The sequence below is a fragment of the Microcebus murinus genome, chromosome 21 (assembly GCF_040939455.1).
Source record: "Microcebus murinus isolate Inina chromosome 21, M.murinus_Inina_mat1.0, whole genome shotgun sequence".
Taxonomy (NCBI): domain Eukaryota; kingdom Metazoa; phylum Chordata; class Mammalia; order Primates; family Cheirogaleidae; genus Microcebus; species Microcebus murinus.
This window is the reverse complement of record NC_134124.1, coordinates 3,479,103-3,485,199: the sequence shown is the minus strand read 5'-3', so window position 1 is coordinate 3,485,199 and position 6,097 is coordinate 3,479,103.

Here is a 6,097-nt window from a genome sequence, read left to right as displayed (position 1 = left end):
AATGATACTAAGTTTTTTAAATGATACTATCATTGGGTCATTTAGTGTTATGTACATTCACCCAGAGACACAAGTGGCACTTGAAGTGGCAGTGTTCAACATTTAATGAGGTTTTTTAGTTTTCCCTCCTTTAATTCTTTTAATAAGATTAGAAGTTTCAAAAGTTCTTTGGGAACAAATAATTTGATATCTTAAGCTATAAGGGTAAACTTCAGAAGACTTAATCATACTTGTATAGTAAATAAACATTTCCTTGCTTTGTACTGTGTTGAATTTGGTACCTACAAGGAAGTTAATGGATTTCTCTTTTAAGATGCTTGAGATACGCACATACAGATACCTCTTATCTGATCTACTTGATAGTTTTTTGGTGGCTTGTGGAGTTGACTGTCCAAACCAAAATGTTCTTAATGTTTCTACATTTCATTTCATTCTTTTTTGCTTTTACAAAAAATACATTCTCGCTCTCTCTTCTTTTTTTTTTTTTTTTTTTTTGCTTTGTCACTTTATGTCCTTTCTGTCTGACTAAACAAATAGTTTATCTATGTGCGGTAGTTTTAATCCAATGCCCAAGTAATTTAGACACCAAGCAGCAGTTTTTCAGATCCTGTGATATCAGAATTGACTCTAAGAAACGCATATCTTATAACTGGCATGTGGAGCTGTCATCCCGGTACAGATTCTCTACATCTCATGGTCAGCAGAACGGGACTTCTGGCAGGAATGGCTTGGTTTTAGAGTGATTACTAGGGCTTTAAATAGTTGTCTAAATGTAGAGAATTACTGGGGTTTGGCCATCAAAACTAGAAACTGTTAGTACTCTACGTTCTTATGACATGAGTGAGGAAAATGTGTTGGTAAGTATAGTAATTTTCTTTAAAAATATATAATTGTGGTTGGATGGGAATCACTAAGTTGGGTGGTGTTGATTTCTCAGTAACAGAATTTTCAAATTTTTAAAAAGCTTATTCTAAGGACAGGGCTCTGAGTCTCTGTACTGAATGAAGGCTTGCAGAAGTTTGCTTTGGAACTTTTTATGGGTAAAATGATGTGCTCATTTCTTAGGTTGAATATACTAAGCAAACATTTCTTTGCTGCATATTAAACGTTGGTGGTAGCAGGTGTTATTTAAGTGGAAGTATAACATGTCAGTATTTTCCAGAAAGATTTAGTAGGAAAAGGATCGTTATTCCTATGGTTCTCAACTTTGATGCCTACAGAGATTCTGTATAAATATTTTTGGTTAATTTTAGTTTTTTTTCCCTTCACAATTATAATTCTAGTTTACTGAATAATCTTGAGACAATTGTAATTATATTATTTTGGGAGGCCTGGCGATCTCCATATTTCATTTATAGTATAAACTTTATGTTTTAGGACTATAAGTACATTTTATTTCCTTTTATGATATACCTATTTAATAGGACAGTTATTGCTGTCTAAACGAAAAAAATGTTTCTAAAACAGGATTGTTGGCTTACAGCTAGTGCTGTCCTGTAAATAGGTTGAAATATATTTTTTTCAGCTGCTCTGTAAATTTGATAGAAGGAAAATGTGGATTATGTTATAGTTTAAAAATTGAGCATACAAAGATAAATGATATCTAAGTGGAGGAGGCAATAGAGCCCAGTTTGATGGGGTTCCCTGTCATGCCCGGACCAGAATTCCTCTTTCTAAATGGTGAAAGAGGAAAAAATTATAACTAATGATTGAATGGTGGGAAAAGATAATACATTTTTTAAGAGAAAACACCCTCATGGTTGAAGTTGGATTGTAAGTATAGTCATCTCTGTACCCAGGGGTTCAACCAACCACAGACTACTGGGGAGAAGGGATAAAAAAAAACAACACAAAAGTAAAAAATAATTGAAATTGAAAAATAATACAGTATAACAACTATTTACATAACATTTACACTGTATTGGGTATTGTAAGTAACTTAGAGGTGCATTAAAATACAGTCAGCTCAGCATCGTCCAGTTTTTCATACTAGTATTCAACGGATTCAGCCATCCTCGGATTGAAAATACAGTATTCTTGGGATGCAGAACCCATGGATGTGGAGGGCTGACTTCAAGACTTGAGCATTGAGGAGGGAGGTGTCCTGGAACCAATGCCCCATGGTCACCGAGGGGTGACTAGTTTGTATCCTCAGCAGGCTTGTGAGTGGGATATTAAAGTTTTTTATGTCTACAATGCTGCTAATGCACTTGTGGCTTATTTTACTACTTAGACTCTTGGGAATCTTTTGGTAAGGTTTTAAAAGTGAAGTACTTTAAGTCTTTTGCAGAATTAAGTCCACCATTGCCATATATATGCCTCAATGGTAATATTTATGAGTATCTCATAAAACATCTTCAGGATAGTCAAAAGAATGGGATTAAAAAATGACCTTTGTAAATTATAGCACAGTTTATAAAGTTGTCTTAGTTGTGAAATAGATCGTCCAGTTAGAATTAATATGTTATAAGACTGACCTGCTTGCAGAACTAGACTTAGTCATATCCTTGTAGAGTATGTGAACCAGGATTAAGGACTTGTTCTTTGCTGTTACCACCTCTATCACATTTCAGACCAGGGCTAGTAGAGAAAAAAACTATTTTAATAAAAACTATTTTAATTCTATAGAATTCAATTCCATTGAATTCTATAGAAATTCTCTATAGCGCTAACTCAGCTACAGGGCAGAGGCACAGAATTCTCAGATAACTGTTCCTTATAGATAATTGAGACCACCTCAAAACTCACCCTTGCTACCACCCTGAAAAAGATCAAAAAAGCAAAAACCTCTATTCTTTTTTTTTTTTTTTTTTTTTTTTTTTTTTTGAGACAGAGTCTCACTTTGTTGCCCAGGCTAGAGTGAGTGCCGTGGCGTCAGCCTAGCTCACAGAAACCTCAAACTCCTGGGCTCAAGCAATCCTCCTGCCTCAGCCTCCCGAGTAGCTGGGACTACAGGCATGCGCCACCTTGCCCGGCTAATTTTTTCTATATATATTAGTTGGCCAATTAATTTGTTTCTATTTATAGTAGAGACGGGGTCTCGCTCTTGCTCAGGGTGGTTTTGAACTCCTGACCTTGAGCAAACTCCTGACCTTGAGCAATCCGCCCGCCTCGGCCTCCCAGAGTGCTGGGATTATAGGTGTGAGGCCAAAAACCTCTATTCTGTATATTATCAATGTTCACATATTCAAGTACTCCTTATCCACTTGAAAAACTTCACAGATTCTTTAAAGCACCAGACGTGAAGTTCATCAGCATCTGAACTCCACTGAACCAAGTCTTGTGCTGTGGCCTAAAAAAGGGAAATGTCTCTTGAGATAGCCTCAGCCATGGTGGGGTCAGAGGGAACAACGAATGAATGTGTTCTTCCACGAGATGATTTAGCAGTTCTTATAGTGCAGTGGTAGGCTATAGTCATAAGCAAGTGCAGTTTTCACGAGTGGAAGCCAAAGACCAGAGTCTTGTTGATGACCAAGGGAGTGAAGAATGCTCCTGCTCTGGAATACTAGGAAGACCAAAGTGAAAGGTCTGATTAAAGGTATTGGGAATGCCCAAGGCTGTGCAGTCGCTGTGTATCAAGGCTTAGCATACCTTGTGATCTGCAAGGAGACTTGGTGGTCTTACTTGGTTCAGGCTTTTGCAGTAGTAGTTCCAGAACTGTTCCAAGTGAGGTAGTAGAACTTGAGGAGCGCAGGGGTAAAGGCTATTTAGTTGTGTAGGTCTGGTCAAGGATGGGCCTTAAGGTCAAATATATCCAAATATGTCTTAGGGAAAAAGTCAGGCTATAAGGTATGGTGAAATATAACAGATGTAGAAGCTGTAGAATATGCTCTTGCTATTCAATCCAGCTTTTCTTTTTGAGGTAAGTCCCTTTGCAGTGAAGGTCTGGGGTATGAATCGAATTCAGCAGGCAGAGGAGAAGTAGAAGCTGTATAATGTATTTGGTCTTTAGTATTCTTTCCCAGAACCACTTTGATCCTTACCTTGGTCAAAATACATAAAACTACTGTTTTCGTTTTAATCCCATCAGTGATCTGTGACTAAAATTAGAACACCAAGACAAACCCAAGGCCCAGCCCACTGCTTCCTCCTACACTGGAACTTGGATGGTAAAGGGTTAGGGAGACAGGCAATTCAAATATGAGTCGAGATATTGGGATGGCAGTGTGATGGCTCTAATGACCTCTGGAAAGGTCAAGGTGATATGAGCCCTCTGCTTGCTGCCACTGCATCTTTTTTCCCGTTATTTTCCCCTTGGTTCTGGGTTTCTTTAAAGTAGCATATTAGTGATTGCTTTGTAGGTTTTTGGTTTTTTCCAGCTTCATCTCAGATCCTGTGAAAAATAATGATCAGACCAAGATATTAAAAGTAGTCCTAGAAATATGAATAGACAACTTTTGGATTTTCAAAATGTAAGTATTTGCTTAAGCCACCTCTTGGAAGGACTGAAACATTTCTGCCATGAGCTTGAGTGGCAGATGGCCTACAGCATTTGGTAGGTTAAAACGGTACAGAGTAAGTGATTTGTGGCTTCTGGAATATGTGAATTTGATGTTGCAATCCTCAAAAGGCAGCTGACATCCTGAACCAGCTTAAGTTTCTAGTGCACTGAGTGGTAAAACAATGATTACTGTGAAGAGTTGAGTTGGATTCAGAGTGATTAGGAGAGCAGTAGATACCGGACACTCAACCCTTGACATAGCAGAAATAGCTAATAGTGAATAATGTCTAGCACTGAGAATTCCCATGTGCCAGGCCTTTTACATGGATTATTTTGTATTTAATGGCATTTGAAGGGTGAGGATGATCCTACACAGCTTTTGGGTTTAGAGAAAGTGGTGTTTGTGGCTGACTCCTATTCAGGAAACCAAGGCCTTTGGGATGTGTGGTGAAGGGAGGCTTGCACACTGGGCCTTCTGAGTGTTGGCCCAAGTCAGGTAGGCTGGATACTGCATCAGAGTTTGTGGAATGACCTATGACTCAAGGGGATTTAATTGAACCACATTTTAAAAGAGTTTGCCAAGGTTCAGCTTAACCGCCACAGCCTATCCATTGCTCCTAAAGATAAAAGAACTTTCACAGTGGACTTGGATTAGCAAATATTAGGTCATTAAATATGAAATGTCCAATTTCGAATCAGAAGTGTAATTTACATTTCAAACAAGTAGTAAAATTAATCAAAGTATGCACTGAAACTGTGGACACAGTTTTGCCATCTTAACAGTAGCTTGTTTATGCAGCAGAGAAGAAGCCTGGGAGCAACTGGTGATGAAATTGAGAAAGGCATTTTCCACAGCTTGCTGAGAATCGAATATTTTTCCTTGTAAGAACTGGTCCGAAGCCTGGAAGAAGTGGTTGTCAGTTGGTGCAAGGTCTGGTGAATGTAGTGGATGACAATTTCCAAGTCCAGCTTCTGTAGTTTGAGCAGCGTTGTGTGACATGCAGTCGACTGTTGTCTTGCAGGAGGATTGGCCTGTCTCTACTGACCAATCTGGGCTGCTTAATCGCAAGCATCCTCATCATTTCGTCCAATTGGCTGCAGTAGACATCCACTGTAATCGGTTGACCAGGCTTCATGAAGCTGGAGTGGATAATACCAGCACTGGACCATCAAACAGGCACCATTAGCTTTTTGTAATGAATATTTGGTTTTGGTCTGTGTTTTGGCCCTTCATCTTTATCCAGCCATTGTACCAAATGCTTGCAGTTGTCAAAAAGAACCCGTTTTTCATCACACATAATATGGTGTAGAAATGGTTCACCTTTATGTCGTGACAGTAAAGAAAGGCAAGCTTTGAGATTATTTCTCTTCTGAAGCTTGTTTAATTCGTGCAGGACCCCTCTATCCAGCTTCTTTGCCTTGCTGATTTGTTTCAAGTGGTCCATAGTAATTGGAATAGTAATATCAAACCTTGCTGCTAATTCACACGTAGGTTGAGATGGATTCGCTTCCACTACGGCTTTCAGCTTAACATCCACCTTAGTCTCATGTTGCCCATGTGGCTCATTTTCAAGATTAAAATCACCAGAACTTCTCAAACCATGTACATACTGTGCAATCATTAGCCACATCCTTCCCAAACACTTCGTTGATATT